The sequence below is a fragment of the Danio rerio genome, chromosome 10 (assembly GCF_049306965.1).
Source record: "Danio rerio strain Tuebingen ecotype United States chromosome 10, GRCz12tu, whole genome shotgun sequence".
Taxonomy (NCBI): domain Eukaryota; kingdom Metazoa; phylum Chordata; class Actinopteri; order Cypriniformes; family Danionidae; genus Danio; species Danio rerio.
This window is the reverse complement of record NC_133185.1, coordinates 48,335,015-48,351,061: the sequence shown is the minus strand read 5'-3', so window position 1 is coordinate 48,351,061 and position 16,047 is coordinate 48,335,015. Positions and strand designations below refer to the sequence as shown.

At 40.1% G+C, this 16,047-nt stretch overlaps 1 long non-coding RNA gene across 1 annotated transcript; it reads right to left on the bottom strand.

The window, feature by feature from the left end:
* Positions 1-2,705: 2,705 nt before the first annotated feature.
* LOC141376483 (uncharacterized) lies at positions 2,706-15,493 on the bottom strand. Its single transcript, XR_012386614.1, has 4 exons — positions 15,354-15,493; positions 6,525-6,767; positions 6,089-6,122; positions 2,706-3,711 (listed from the first exon to the last, which is right to left on the bottom strand). It is a non-coding gene; the product is annotated as an uncharacterized lncRNA (long non-coding RNA).
* Between the last annotated feature and the right edge of the window lie 554 nt (positions 15,494-16,047).

Sequence of the window (16,047 nt, the reverse complement as noted above, 5' to 3'; positions counted from 1 at the left end):
AAAAAGAAGAAGAGTAATATTTGATTTCATGACGACTTTTAAGCAATGTGTCAAACAGTCAAATAAGGAGGCAACCGATGGAGAAACTCATCCAGGAAGGCTGTAACTGTACGCTCACTGAGTTACATGCTAAGCGTAGCATGACGCACACGAGACCACATGCACATGCTTGTTTTTAACTGACTCATCTCTTAGCATGAGGGGTTTTTGTGAGCAGGCACTCTTTGAAAGCGCCTGTAAACTTTAACTATTGGCATCTTACGTTTCAAGGAAACAAGCGCAGCCTCCAACCTCCCAATGAGAAGCAGCTGAACGTGACCGTCATTACAGGAACTTGACTTCATGCTAACTATAACTAAACCAAACAGCCACACAGGTCAGCGATCATCCCTACTGAAAAAAAAAACATTAAAGCAGCCTAGGCTGGTTGGCTGGTTTTACCTGGTCCACCAGCCTGGTTTTAGAGGGGTTTTTGCCACTTCCAGGCTGGTTCCCAGCCATTTTCAGACTGGTCTTAGCTGGTCATTCTGAGAGATGACCAGCTAAAACCAGCTTGACCAGCCTAGCCAGACTGGAAGCCCAGCCAAAACCAGCTATGTCCAGCTTAAACCTGGCTGGTCAAGCTGGTTTTAGCTGGTCACTTTCCAGCCTGACCAGCTAAGACCAGGCTAAAAAGGGCTGGAAATCCGTTTGGAAATGGCCAAAACGCCTCTAAAACCAGGCTGGTCAACCAGCTAAAACCAGCCAACCAGCCTAGGCTGGTTTAAGCTGTTTTTTCAACAGGGATGTAGGTAGTTTATTCAATTTAATTATTTTTTTTCAAATGCAATGTTTCTAGCATGTTTTAACAACCTTGCCAATGTTTAACTAGCTAGCATGTTTCTAATGTGTTAGCATGTTGCTTGACTACTCTTTTGATGATTTAATACATTGCTAGCAGCATGTTTTAACACTGCTAACATGTTGGATCATAAATTAAATTTCATATTTTGCACTTTGCTACCATGCTTCTAGCATAATTTAACTTTTTATCACACTGCTTGCAGTTCATTACATGAATCCACATTTTGCTAACTTGTTTAGCACGTTTCTTAGCATTTGTTTTCTGCCATGCTAATATGTGTAGAATTGTTTTAGCAATTCGTCTTGCAGTTGCTAATGCATTTGAAGTGATTTTCGCATTTTGCTGTATGCTTTACATTAGCATGTTTTTAAATAATTCTAGCACTATTTAGTTCTCTGGTAATATGTTTTAGCACATGGTTATTGTTTCTATATGAATCTACATGCTGCTAGCATGTTAGCATGTGCCAATGCTCTGTAGCATGATTTAACACACTGCTAACATGTTTTATCACTTTGCTAGCATTTTTCTACAATGTTTTGCCAAATGGCTACCATGCTTATATGACTATTTCCATTATTTCTGCATGTTGTTTTTAGACTAATGCATTCTGATGTTTTATGCTAATACATGTAACTTTTTTAGCATATCTGTCATGATTTATCACTGCAAACATTGCTAGCATTTTCCTCCCATGTGTTTTGAAGTTGCTAGCATGTTTATAACATGTTTTGCATTGTTTTCCAAATGCTAAAATATTCAGATTGATTTTAGCATGCTATTATTTTAAATGCTAATGCAATCTAAGCTGTTTTAGCATTGTCTTGTATGTTACTGGAATGTTTTAGCATGGTTAACCTAGAATACTAACACTGGCTAACATGTTTCAACATACTTTTTTTTCCACAATCTGTGATGTTAGCATGTTCAATCATAATTTAACAGTGCTAATATTCAAACATCTTTACATCATAATTTCTAACATGCTTTAACTTGCTTGTAGGCCTAACATGCTTTAGCGTACTGCTATATGTTATGTCAGATTGTTAGCACATGATCATAGTTAAAAATCTTATGTAGGCATTCATCTCTATTCTCTGCAGGTGTGTGTGAGTGTGTGTCATTCACCTCAGTTGTCCTTCCTGTGCACTTTCCATGTTTTACACATGGTTAGTATTTTAAATACTGCTAGCATGTTAGAACATTATTGTGATTTAACTATGCTAATGCTTTCACGTGTTTATAGCATGATTTAACACACAGATAACATGTTTTATCACTTTGCTAGCATTTTTTTTGCCAAATTTCTTTCTAATAAATTAGACTTTTTTAGTATATCTGTCATGATTTAACACTGCAAACATTGCTAGCATTTTCCTCCCATGTTTTTTGAAGTCGCAAGTATGTTTTTAACATGTTTTGCATTGTTTTACAGATGCTAAAATATTCAGATTGATTTTAGCATGTTATTTTTTAGATCCTAAAGCAATATGAGCTTTTTTAGCATTGTCTTGTATGTTACATGAATATTTTAGCATGGTTTACCCAATACTAACACTGGCTAACATGTTTCAACATCGTTTTTCTCACAATCTAGCACACGTTAGCATGTTTCAATCATGATTTGAAAGCGCTAATGTTAAAACATGTTTACATCATAATTTAGCACAGTGCTAATGTTTTTCTGCCATGTTTTAAAAAGTTAATATAGCTTACTTTTAACATGCATTAGCGTAGTGGTATATGTTTTGACACAAAGTTAGCACCCATGATTATAGTTAAAAACCTATCTAGGTCACTACTACTGCGTATCCTTTTCCCCTATGGCGCAATAAACCCTTAGCATTCATCTCTTTTCTCTGCAGGTATGTGAGTGTGTGTGTGTGTCATTCACCCGAGTTGTCCTTCTTGTGCAATTTCCATGTTTTGCTAATATGTGTAGAATTGTTTTAGCAATTTGTTTTATCGATGCTAATGCATTCAAAGTGGTTTTGGCATGCAGCTTTGCTATGTTTTACATAAGCATGTTTTAAAGGAGTCTAGCACTAATTGGTACACTGATAATATGTTTTAGCTTATGATTAACGCGTTTACATGTTTATAGCATGATTTAACACACTGCTCGCATGTTTTATCACTTTGCTAGCATTTTCTACCATGTTTTGCCAAATTGCTACCATGTTTATACAATTTTTCCATTATTTTTGCATGTGGTCTGTCATGATTTAACACGGCAAAATATTGCTAGCATTTTTCTCCCATGTTCTTTGAAGTCGTAAGTGTTTATAGCATGTTTTGCATTGTTTTACAGATGCTAACATATTCAGATTGATTTTAGCTTATTTTTTAGATGCTAATGCAATCTAAGCTGTTTAAGCATTGTCTTGTATGTTAACTGGAATGTTTTAGAATTGTTTACCAATTACTCATTGTTTCAACAGTTTTTCTCACAATCTAGCACGTTAGCATGTTTCATTCATGATTTAACAGCGCTAATGTAACATATTTTTACGTCATGATTTAGCACAATGCTGATGTGCTTCTAATAAGTTGTTTGTAACATACTTTAGCATACTTCTATATCACATTGTTCACAATAGCACAAATAGCACAAATAATCACATAGCACAAATAATCATAGTTAAAAATCCTATCTAGGTCACTTGTGCGTATCCTTTCCTCCAGTGGTGCAATAAACCCTTAGCATTCATCTGTTTTCTATGCAGGTGTGTGAGATTGTGTGTGTCATTCACCTGAGTTGTCCTTCCTGTGCCTTTTCCATGTTAATCCGGCTGTATGTCAGCTCTGCTAGTTTCTGATTGTCTCCATATGGGACATATACGACTTCCCTGTGTTGTGATCCAAACCTAGGGGGGGCATTTTAACAGAATCAGCATGCAAAGCTTTGCTAGCTACTACTACTATGCTAAAAGCTCAAACTCTCTACAGAGCAAACTGACTTTAGAGTTGAACTTGTCACATACTTTTAAAGCTACATGCTAGCTTAGGAAATATTATTGAATTGAACAGCAATGCTAACATTTAGCTTTTTGTTGTTACTAACATGTTTGCTTTTGCTCTAGACAGTAATGCTAACATTTAGCTTTTTGTTGTTACTAACCTATTTGCTAATGCTCTAGATGTTCAGCAGGTAAAAAGCTGTGCTTGGAGAGTTTGGATGCTAATGAGAAACACATGTATGGAGTGAAAAGTGAGATCTGGACTAGAAGAGCCTGGGAAAACCGAAGTAGCTCTGGCACACAAAGATATGTAGTCTCAGACTTGCATCATTGTAATGTTAAAAACTTCTCTACTTTTCCTGCGGGACTGTCCCCTGTCAGAAAACTACTGTTTGAATGAGGATGACGAAGATGTTTCGAACACAGTTGTCAACGCGTTAGCATGTTTTAATGGGTTTAAAAAGCATCTGCAAATGCATTCTGAGCACTTTAGCATTTTTTGCAGATGCTAATGTGTCTAAAGTATTCTTAGCAGATAAGTATTGCAGGTGTTAATACATTCTGAGTAGTTTTAGCATATTGTGCTAATAAGCTCTGAGTAGCATTTTTGTGTTTATCTGTAGATGCTAATATGTTTCCTAGTTATTTTAGCATGATGTAGATACTAAAGCATTCTGAGTCATTTTAACATACTGTTTAATATATGCTAATGCATTCTGAATTGTGAAGGATGTTTTGCAAGCACTAATAAATTCAAAGTATTTTTAGCATGTTTTGCAGGTGCTAATGCAATATATTGCACACGTTTAAGCATGTTTTGCAGGTGCTAAAGCATTTAAAGCAGGTTTAGCATGTTTTGCAGGTGCTAATGCTACATATTGAGCATGTTTAAGCATGTTTTGCAGTTGCTAAATCGTTTAAAGCAAGTTTAGCATGTTTTGCAGGTGCTAATGCTACATATTGAGCACATTTAAGCATGTTTTGCAGGTGCTAAAATGTTTAAAGTAGATTTAGCATGTTTTGCAGGTGCCAATGCAATATATTTAGCACGTTTAAGCATGTTTTGCAGGTGCTAAAGCGTTTAAAGTAGGTTTAACATGTTTTGCAGGTGCTAATGCAATATATTGAGCACATTTAAAGATGTTTTGAGGTGCTAAAGCATTTAAAGTAGGTTTAGGATGTTTTGCAGGTGCCAATGCAATATATTTAGCACGTTTAAGCATGTTTTGCAGGTGCTAAAGCATTTAAAGTAGGTTTAACATGTTTTGCAGGTGCTAATGCAATATATTGAGCACATTTAAACATGTTTTGAGGTGCTAAAGCATTTAAAGTAGGTTTAGCATATCTTGCAGGTGCTAATGCAATTTATTGAGCACATTTAAGCATGTTTTGCACGTGCTAAAGCGTTTCAAGTAGGTTTAGCATGTTTTGCAGGTGCTAATGCAATATATTGAGCACGTTTAAGCATGTTTTGCAGGTGCTAAAGCAATATATCGAGCAATTCTAAGCATGTTTTTCAGGTGCTAAAGCGTTTAAAGTAGGTTTGGCATGTTTTGCAGGTGCTATTGCATTCAGAGCACTTTTAGTATGTTTCACAGGTGCTTTTGCATTTAGAGCAATTTTAGCATGTTTTGCAGGTGCTCATGCATATTGAGCATTTTTAGCATGTTTTACATGTGCTAATGCATTCTCAGAACGTTTAGCATGTTTTGCATGTGCTAAAGTGTTTAAAGTAGGTTTAATTTTAGCATGGTTTGCAGATGCAAAACATATTTTAAACCCATTAGCATGTTTCACAGGTACTAATGGGTTCAAAGCATGTTATGTTTACATGTGCTAATGAATTCAGAATACTTTTATCATGTTTTGCAGGTGCTAATGGCTTCATTGTATTTTAGCATGTTTTGCAGGTGCGTTCAAAGTATTTTAGCATGTTTACCCTATTAGTTACCTTTTACAAACCAAAACAACCACTTCTGAATATACAAAAATCAATATTAATTAAATCTACCCACAAACAAATAATAATAATATTCCAAGGCCAAACTCATCAAACATTAACAAACTTGTATAAGTCAATTTTACACTTTTTTTACATAGCAGATTTTCCATTTGTATACGCTGAAGCAATCGCGAACACAATGCACTTTGACATGGTTACTCTACCATGAACTCAATTAATCTTTTGAACATACATACACATTTACAAATTAGCAAACACACAATAAATCAAACAAAGACCATAACATCGCTTAGTTTAAAAAAGAAATAAACATTTGCTTACCTGATCACCTGCTGAAGCTACTGGGCCCAGAAAGCTGCAACAAACATATCCCGATCACAGCAGCGATCAAACACTCAAACATTTATTTGAATCATTTAGACCAGGGGTGTCCAAACTCGGTCCTGTAGGGCTGCTGTTCTGCATAGTTTAGCTCCAACTTCCTTCAACAAACAAGTTTCTAGTACACCAAAGAGCTTGATTAGGTGGTTCAGGTGTGTATAATTGGCGTTGGAACTAAAATATGCAGGACACCGGCCCACCACCGCCCCCCTGATTTACACTGACATGTTCACCACTCCAAAATACATGAAATGTTTCTTACACTAAAATAAATTGTGTTTAATAAGGGGGAATTGTTGTTTTTTTACCCCAAAAAGAACCAATTTTAGAGCAGTAAATCACAATACCGTGATATTTCTATTCAAGGTTATCATACCGTCAGTATCTTAAGCTGATGTGTGGAGCAGGAGTGTGTATCTGTGGCCCTCTGCTGGTCCTCGTATCTCTGGCTCTCCCAGAAAACACTGTTGAACTTGGCAGCGACGGCACTGTCCAAAACTCTTCAGGCGGTCGATGAGAAAGAGCCAGACTGTGATTAAAGGGCTCGTACCGAAGGAAACAAAAGGCCTTTTCTCAGCAGAGCACTGATGATCCAGCTTAAGTCAGTGTGTGTGAGAGTCTGAGAAACACCAGAGAGAAACTAACTTCACATTATTACACTGCCTAATAAAATGACCAGAGCACAGCACAACTGATCTAATGCAATCACACCAAACAGTTTGGGGGGTTTTGGGGTCCAAATGGGTGTTATTTTCTATCATTGACCCAGCAGGCAGAGAACGTCAGCATGACGTCAGATTGACGCTGTACCCTAACATCGTGGGGACGTTACATTTTATTTGGAAATGAAAATCGGGTTGACGTCAGAACTCAACGTTCATTAATTTTCCTTCAGCTTAGTTTCAGAGGTCACCACAGGGGAATGAACCACTAACTATTCCAGCATATGTTTTACACAGCGGATGCCCTTCCAGCTGCAACCCAGTACTGGAAAACACCCATACACTCTCACATTCACACACAAATACACTACAGCCAATTTAGCTAACTTAATTCCACTACAGCGCATGTTTGAGACGTAAACACACACACACACACACACACACACACAACCACAAAGACATACACACCCACACACACACACATTCATTTTGGCTTAGTCCCTTTATTCCACAGCGGAATGAACCACCAACTTATCCAGCATATGTTTTACGCAGCGGATGCCCTTCCAGCTGCAACCCATCTCTGGGAAACACCCATACACACTCAACCACACACACTCATACACTAAGGCCAATTTAGTTAATCAATTCCCCTATAGCGCATGTGTTTGGACTGTGGGGGAAACCGGAGCACCTGGAGTTAACCCACGCCAACACGGAGAGAACATGCAAACTCCACACAGAAACACCAACTGGCCCAGCCGAGACTCAAACCAGAGATCTTCTTTCTGTGAGGCCACAGTGCTAACCACTAAGCCCCCGTGCCATCCTAGAACCCAACGTCCAACCTAAAATCATCCAAATATCAACATCTAATGATGTTACTGCTTGACGTTGTGTGGACGTTACCACTATGACGTCCATCAGACGTCGGATTTTGGTTGGCATACCTGACGAATGAACGCCAATATGTTGGCTCGATGTGTCTTTCCAACACAACCTAAAATCAACCAAATATCAACGTGATGATGACTGAAACTGATACGATGATGTGTGTGTGTGTGTGTGTGTGTTTGTTTTCTCTCTCAATCCCACACACACTGATGCACAGAAAACTCCTCTGAGACTGTGATTGCACAAATAAAGAGCACATCCTCTGAATGACTGCATTGTTTGCTGCTTTCACTGATGCCAACGCTCGATAAACAATGTGCATGTGCTTGTTCGTTGCACTAATTATTATGTTCAGTATTTGACCTTGTCTGAAATAGGAGACCGAGGGAATTAAATTAACATTTGATTAAAAAAGATTGTGTTTGTAAATAGCATTTGGATCAGGCCAAAATCAGGAAAACATTCATTCAATTATTTTCTTTTTGGCATAGTCCCTTTATTCATCAGGGGTCGCCACAGAGGAATGAACCGCCAACTTATTCAGCACATGTTTTACACAGCGGATGCCCTTCCAGCTGCAACCCATCACTGGGAAACATCCACACACACTCATTTACACACATACACTATGGACAATTTAGCCTACCCAATTCACCTATAGCGCATGTGTTTGGACTTGGAAACCGGAGCACCAGGAGGAAACCCACGCCAACACGGGGAGGACATGCAAACTCCACAATTTTTGTTAAATATTTCTTATGTTATAATAAACAATGAACAATTTGTAAAAAAAAAATATTATGTATTGTTATACTTGATGTACTATGTGATAAAAATATAAACATAACAGAGGCGTCACAGTGGCTCAATGGTGAGCACTGTCACCTCACAGCAAGAAGGTTGCTGGTTCGAGTCTCAGCTAGGCCAGTTGGCATTTCTGTGTGGAGTTTGCATGTTCTCCCCTTGTTGGTGTGGGTATCCTCCGGGTGCTCCGGTTTCCTTTGAATAGGGCATGGGCTGGTCAGAGTTTTTCAGAAACTGCTGATCTACTGGGTTTTTCACGCACAACCATCTCTAGGGTTTACAGAGAATGCTCGGACAAAGAGGAAATATCCAGTGAGCGGCAGTTCTGTGAGCGCAAATGCCTCGTTGATGCCAGAGGTCAGAGGAGAATGGCCAGACTGGTTCCAGCTGATAGAAAGGCAACAGTAACTCAAATAAGCACTCGTTACAACCGAGCTCTGCAGAAGAGCATCTCTGAACACACAACATGTCCAACCTTGAGGCGGATGGGCTACAGCAGCAGAAGACCACACCGGGTCCGGGTGCCGCTCCTGTCAGCTAAGAACAGAAAACTGAGGCTACAATTCACACAGACTCACCAAAACTGGACGATAGAAGATTGGAGAAACGTTGCTGCTCTGATGAGTCTCCATTTCTGCTGCCACATTCGAATGGTAGGGTCAGAATTTGCCGTAAACAACATGAAAGCATGGATCTATCCTGCCTTGTATCAATGGTTCTGGCTGGTGGTGGTGGTGTAATGATGTGGGGGATGTTTTCTTGGCACACTTTGGGCTCATTAGTACCAATTGAGCATCGTGTCAACGCCACAGGCTACCTGAGTATTGTTGCTGACCATGTCCATCCCTTTATGACCACAGTGAACCCATCTTCTGATGGCTACTTCCAGCAGGATAACACACCATGTCATAAAGCATGAATCATCTCAGACTGGTTTCTTGAACATGAAAATGAGTTCACTGTACTCAAATGGTCTTTACAGCCCCCAGAGCTCAACCCAATAAAGCACCTTTGGGATGTAGTGGAACGGGAGATTGGCATCATGGATGTGCAGCCGACAAATCTGCAGCAACTGTGTGATGCTATCATGTCAAAATGGAGCAAAATCTCTGAGGAATATTTCCAGTAGCTTGTTGAATCTACGCCATGAAGGATTAAGGCAGTTCTGAAGGCAAAAGGTGGTCCAACACAGTACTAGTAAGGTGTACCTAATAAAGTGGCCGTTAAGTGTGTATTTTATTGTTCAGTTTGAAAGATGTACACCAGTAATACACTCGAATAAACCTCTTCTGCAAAAGCGACTGAAGTGAACAAGCACAGGAAAAGCTCAATGAAGACTTTATTTAATCATACATACTGTGGGTTTTGAAAACGCAGATATTTTACACTCGTACCGGATCTATTTTCCCTGCATTCGCAGCTTCTGTTTGGTTTTATCATCATCTGAGTTTAGCTGGAGGCCAAGATCATGTCTGGATTATCAGGACAGGAAAAGCTTTTTCCGCGTCTGGAAAATCACTGCCAAATAAAACATTCACAGGGAAAGACATCAAACTGTGAACATGTCCAAAATACAGTACAGCCTGTCAAAAAGAAGAGGTTTTTACTGACTTCTGTACATACAACACACACTTTATTCACATTTATTCATTTATAACTCCAAATCAATTCAAATATGAATATCATAAAAAGTCTAAGTTGCTTCAGCTTTTTTTAGACATTAGTCCTGTATTTTATAAAAGCTGTAAAGTTTATCAATTATATTTAGGTTAATAAATCTTTTAAAGAGCCCATATTATGGGTCTTTGAAAATTCCCCTCCATGTAGTGTGTAACACAGCTCTAAGTGAAGTGAAGTATCCAGCTAAGGCTTAAATCTGTTAGTGTACAGTGTTTAAAACGGTTGATTCATCTATAAAAGAGTCGACTCATAGTGCTTCAAACGAGTCGCCTTGATACCGAGTCATTAGGTGTTTCGCCATGACGTACGAACGAAACCAAGTTATTCACGTGCACGCGCAAACCCGGGAGATTTCAAACCTGAGGCCCCGCCCTCTGACGCAGAAACCCAGACACACACACACACACACAAACATGCTGGTCGATTGAAGTCACACTGCAGATGGATATATTGAGTCTCTACCCAAAGATGAAACATCTGCAAACTACATGCTACAAAGAATACTTCATCAGCGTTTGTTAAAGTAAGGATCAGTAAAGAGTTACTTACTGATGGACGTCAGGATGGGTTTCTTCCTCCATTCTCAAGTGTAAGTATGTGCGATTAAAGTTGTTGCCTCGTTGACTCTAGCTTGCAAATGTATTTAGTTGTGATTTATTACTTGTAACCGCGTGTACTGTCTCAGGTTAACTGGCTATATTCTCTTATCGCGTGCAAAGTCACGTTAAAAACGCGACGCGTGCTGCTTGGTTTACGGACCTCTGTGGACGAGGGTAGTGTGTGTGCGCGTGCGCTGTCGTCCGGAGGTATGTGTGTGTGTGCGCGCGTTGTCGTCCGGAGCTGTGTGTGTGTGTGTGTGTTTGTGTGTGTGTGTGTGCGCGCGCGCGCAAGGACGAGGGCAATGTGTGTGTGTGTGTGTGTCTGTGTCTAGAGTGAAACAAGCTAGGAGATCTCCTCGACAGTTTTTGGAGTTTTTGCTCAATAAAATAGTCAGTCGTCTGTATTTTCAAGTCCATAGTCTGTATTTACATTGACCCACTGGCAGCTAAAATCCACGCCTACACTATCGAGCGTGTATGAACTGTGATTACTTTTATATTGCTGATTAGCTGTTTGGCTTTTCACTCTGACTGAAGGCAGTCGACCAATCGCAACAGGCTGTCATTGGTCCAATCAGCGCAGATTAGCTCCGCGCTAAGGAGGGGTTTGAGAACAAATGAATCACTGGACGATTCATACAGGAGTCGCTGGGATAATTAGGTAAAAATAAATGCAGATTATAAAACCACGAAAGTGTTTTTTGACCTTGCATGCATATTAGACTGTTGTTGGAGACCCTTACAACCAGAGTATGACCCTATTTCATGTATAATATGGGCTCTTTAAACTTACTGTTATCTTATTAAAACTAAAGTAAAAGTATTAAAACATGCATATTTTTATATTATATTCTATATTTATTCATTAATTTTCCTTCGGCTTGGTCCCTTTTTTCCTCAGGGGTCGCCACAGCGGAATGAACCACCAACTTATCCAGTATACATCACGGCAACTAGTGTTTTGTGCTGAAGCATATAGCCAACCCAAGATCCTTCTGAAAACCCCACGGACGTTTCTGGAGACCGCTATTTACAAGCGAACGATATGGGGCGGTGTGACGCCGCTCCTCTTCGCGTTCGCCGGTTGATGGCTCACCTCAGTGTAGAGGGCTTTCCTGCCGCAACCAGTTTGTCCGGTTAGCTCGTCGTGTTATGTCGGCTGAGTGGAGGCCTGGAGGAGGAGCCGGCCGTGGCGATGACCGGGTTTGAGTCCGGGGAAGAGCGGCTCCAGAAATCAGGTAAGACAAAAAACAGAATACAAAAAATAAAGCAAACTGAGATCCGAAAACGCGGTCAAAATCAGGCGAGGGCTTTTTTTTTCTTGACGGCTTTTGTAAATCGTCGCTTGGGTTTAGGGAAGAAGGAGGACAAGGAGGGTCTGAAGGAGGGCCAGCCGCCCAGTCAATCATTCAGTCATTCAGTCAGTCGGACAGTTGGTTGCTCAACAGCGGCCTCCGGCGGCTTTTTACGTGAGAACAGAGCTGGCATAAACGGGGCGCACTCGCGAGAGGCGTTCGAGACGTGAAAAAGTGCGCACAGCGGCCTCTTGCGGATACGCGAAAACAAAAACTGCACAAATATGTACCTCCCAGGACGTATTTCACGGTCTGCAGAAACGTCCGTGGGGCTACGTTTCTATAATGAGCCTGGGTTGCCTATAGCGGACTTAATCACTTTACCCCAAAGGTTATTTGTTATTCTTTATTCCTTTAAATAAAGTAGCCAAGTTGTCTTTTTAATGATTAATGAAGGACTTATAATGCTTTGTTTCATTGTTTATCTTTATTTACAAGTAGTGGAGTATTTTAGGCTAATGTATAGTCTATTTCTGTCCATTTGCATCTCATCCCTTTGTGCCACCTGGCGGCATAGTCGCAAACTGCAGTCATACCTAAAAAACATGTTCTTTCTTCTTTAGAGCGGTAGATCGTGCGGCGGTAATGGCCACATTGAACTCTCACCTACTGTATGTTTTACACAGTGGATGCCTTTCCAGCTGCAAATTAGTACTGAGAAACACCCTTACACCTCCATACATACACACACACACACACACAAAGTGTCTACATTGGTTTCCATTCATTTTATACTGTTCAAACCGTATGTTGTATTGCCCTCACCCCACCCCATCCCTACATCCAACCATCACAGGAGACTGTGTGCAGCTTTACTCTCTGATTAAACTCATCCTGTGTGATTTATAAGCTTTTTGAGAAATGAGGACGTCACCAATGTCCTCATATTTCACCTCCTTTTTGTAATACCTGTGTCATACCCATGTCAATAAACAGATTTGTGTCCTGATATGTCATAAAAACACGTACACTCATACACTACAGCCAATTTAGTTCATCAGTTTCCCTATAGCGCATGTGTTTGGACTGTGGGGAAAACCGGAGCACCCGGAGGAAACCCACACCAACACGGGGAGAACATACAAACTCCACACAGAAATGCCAACTGGCCCAGCCGGGACTCGAACCAGCGACCTTCTTGCTGTAAGGCGATTGTGCTACCCACTGCACCACCGTGACACCCTTTATAATATTCATTCATTCATTCATTTTCTGCCGCTTTTCCAGGGCCGGGTCGCGGGGGCAGCATTCTTAGGAGAGAACCCCAGTCTTCCCTCTCCCCAGACACTTCCTCCAGCTCCTCCGGGGGGATCACGAGGTGTTCCCAGGCCAGCCGAGAGACATAGTCCCTCCAGCGTGTCCTGGGTCTTCACCGAGGCCTCCTCCCGGTGGGACATGCCTGGAACACCTCCCTAGGTAGGCGTCCAGGAGGCATCTGAAACAGATGCCCGAGCCACCTCAGCTGACTTCTCTCAATGTGGAGGAGCAGCGGCTCTACTCCGAGCTCCTCCCGGGTGTCAGAGCTCCTCACCCTATCCATAAGAGTGCGCCCTGCCACCCTGTGAAGGAAAGTCATTTCGGCCGCTTGTTTCCGAGATCTTGTCCTTTCGGTCATGACCCAAAGCTCATGGACCATAGGTGAAATATATATATTTATATGATTAAAATGCTGACCTGTTTTTTTTTTTTTACTTTATAGATCTTTAAATCTATTATACATTAATATAAATGTTTATTTTGAATACAAATATAACACACACACACAATATATATATATATATATATATATATATATATATATATATATATATATATATATATTTATTTTTATTATTATTCAGACTATAATAACACTACAACTAACCGAAACATGTTTAAGTCTTACAAAGTACTCAAACAATTTAAAGCTATAAAGATATAAAAATATAATTATTAGATATGATAATGAAAACGCTGGCAAAAACCCAGCAAGAAGGTCACTGGTTTGAGCCCCGGCTGGGTCAGTTGTCATTTCTATGTGGAGTTTGCATGTTCTCACATGTGTTGGTGTGGGTTTCCTCCAGGTGGTCTGGTTTCCCCCACAGTCCAAACCCATGCGCTATAGGGGAACTGATTAATGAAGTTGGCCGTGGTTTATGAGAGTGAATGGGTGTTTCCCAGTGATGGGTTGCAGCAGGAAGGGAAGCATATGCTGGAATAGTTGGCGGTTCATTACACTGTGGCAACCTCTGATACATAAAGGGACTAAGCCGGAGGAAAATGAGTAAATAAAAAAATTGCTAAAATGTTGACAAATGTGTGTGCATATAATAAAAGTAAACTTGTTTCCAACATAATATAAATATAATATCCAAACAAACAACATATCTTTTGTGTTCAGCAGCAGAAACTCAGATTTGACTCAGAGGTGGAAGGCAAGTAAATGCATGACAAGTGCTTGAATGCTGAGCTTGTGCTATTTTTCTTTATTTTACCCATGCGCTGATTTTAGCGTCAGTCTCTGGCGGCTCCTGGCGGTCAGGTCATGTAATGACACCATCATCCACATCATCATCAACAGATGGCAGCAGCGGCTCGTTTCATAAATGCAATTCCTAAATGCTTTAGGAGCTCTCAAACTCCATTAACAACGCTTCCAGTCAAGCGTGACAAATAAATGAGTATTTGTTTCCCCGGTAATTCTCATTTCCTTCCCTCTAATGTAACAACTCCTCCACATACTGTATAATGATCGCTAATAATAATAATACAGAAGAAAACTTTATGTATTAAGTGCTGGGTATGTCAGTCAGTTCATATCACTTCTGCACTCTGTCAGTCATAAATGTGAATCAATCATTTATCCAAAATACATATTTATTCATTTAAGCACCGTCATGTCTGCTGCTAGTCGTTTCCAATTAGCTAGCTAGCTAATCCATCAAATCAAGCTAACAATTAGCAAGAATAAACAACGTTTTGAAGGGAAAATCTGTTCTACTTAAAAACTATAAAGTGTTTTAGAATATTTTAAGTCAGCTCGTTCTGTATTATGTTAAGGTTCTTTTTAATGCACTTTTATGCTTTGATAGATACATAATTTACATAAATTCTAAATTCTAAATACATTTCTAAATACATAATTTACAGTTCTAGAACAGCTCGAAATAAGATAAGTTCAAGTGCTGACTTTCATGCACTGTTCCAGTAAAATATGTTATCATTAACTTACCTTTGTAATATTTTTGTCCCGAGATATTTGGAAGAACTGTCATCTATATCAAACAAACAGTGATCATGTTTGTCTTGTCGCAAAAATTACCACAATAGCTAACCGCAGGAGCCAATTTTGGCTATAGCATTCTCTCATATCCCTGCTGAAAAATCCAGCTTAAACCAGCCTAGGCTGGTTGGCTGGTTTTAGCTGGTCGACCAGGCTGGTTTTAGAGGGGTTTTGGTCATTTCCAGGCTGGTTTCCAGCCATTTCCAGCCTGGCCTTAGCTGGTCAGGCTGGAAAATTACCAGCCAAATCCAGCTAAAACCAGCTTGACCAGCCTAGTTTAAGCTGGATATAGCTGGTTTTGGCTGGACTCCCAGCTTGGCTTAAACTCATTTAGAGATATCTGCAAATATTTTTCAATGGAAGTCAATGGAGGAATATGACTAGTCATAATATATTTGCAGATATCTCCAATCTGATTTCATACTAGTACAATTGCAATTGTAGATATCTCTAAATATATTTATGGAGTCAGAACAAAGATTTAAATGCTTAAAAGGCTTGCCATAGAGAGCGCTTCTGAACAGCGCAGCAGCGATGACGCAAGCGTGCCGAGGCCCGATATGGTGTGAGCGCGGGCCGTCGGGGGAGACGGGAGGGGGGACAAGCGTGCTTTGGCCCGGTTCGAGGCAACTGTACCTAGTGT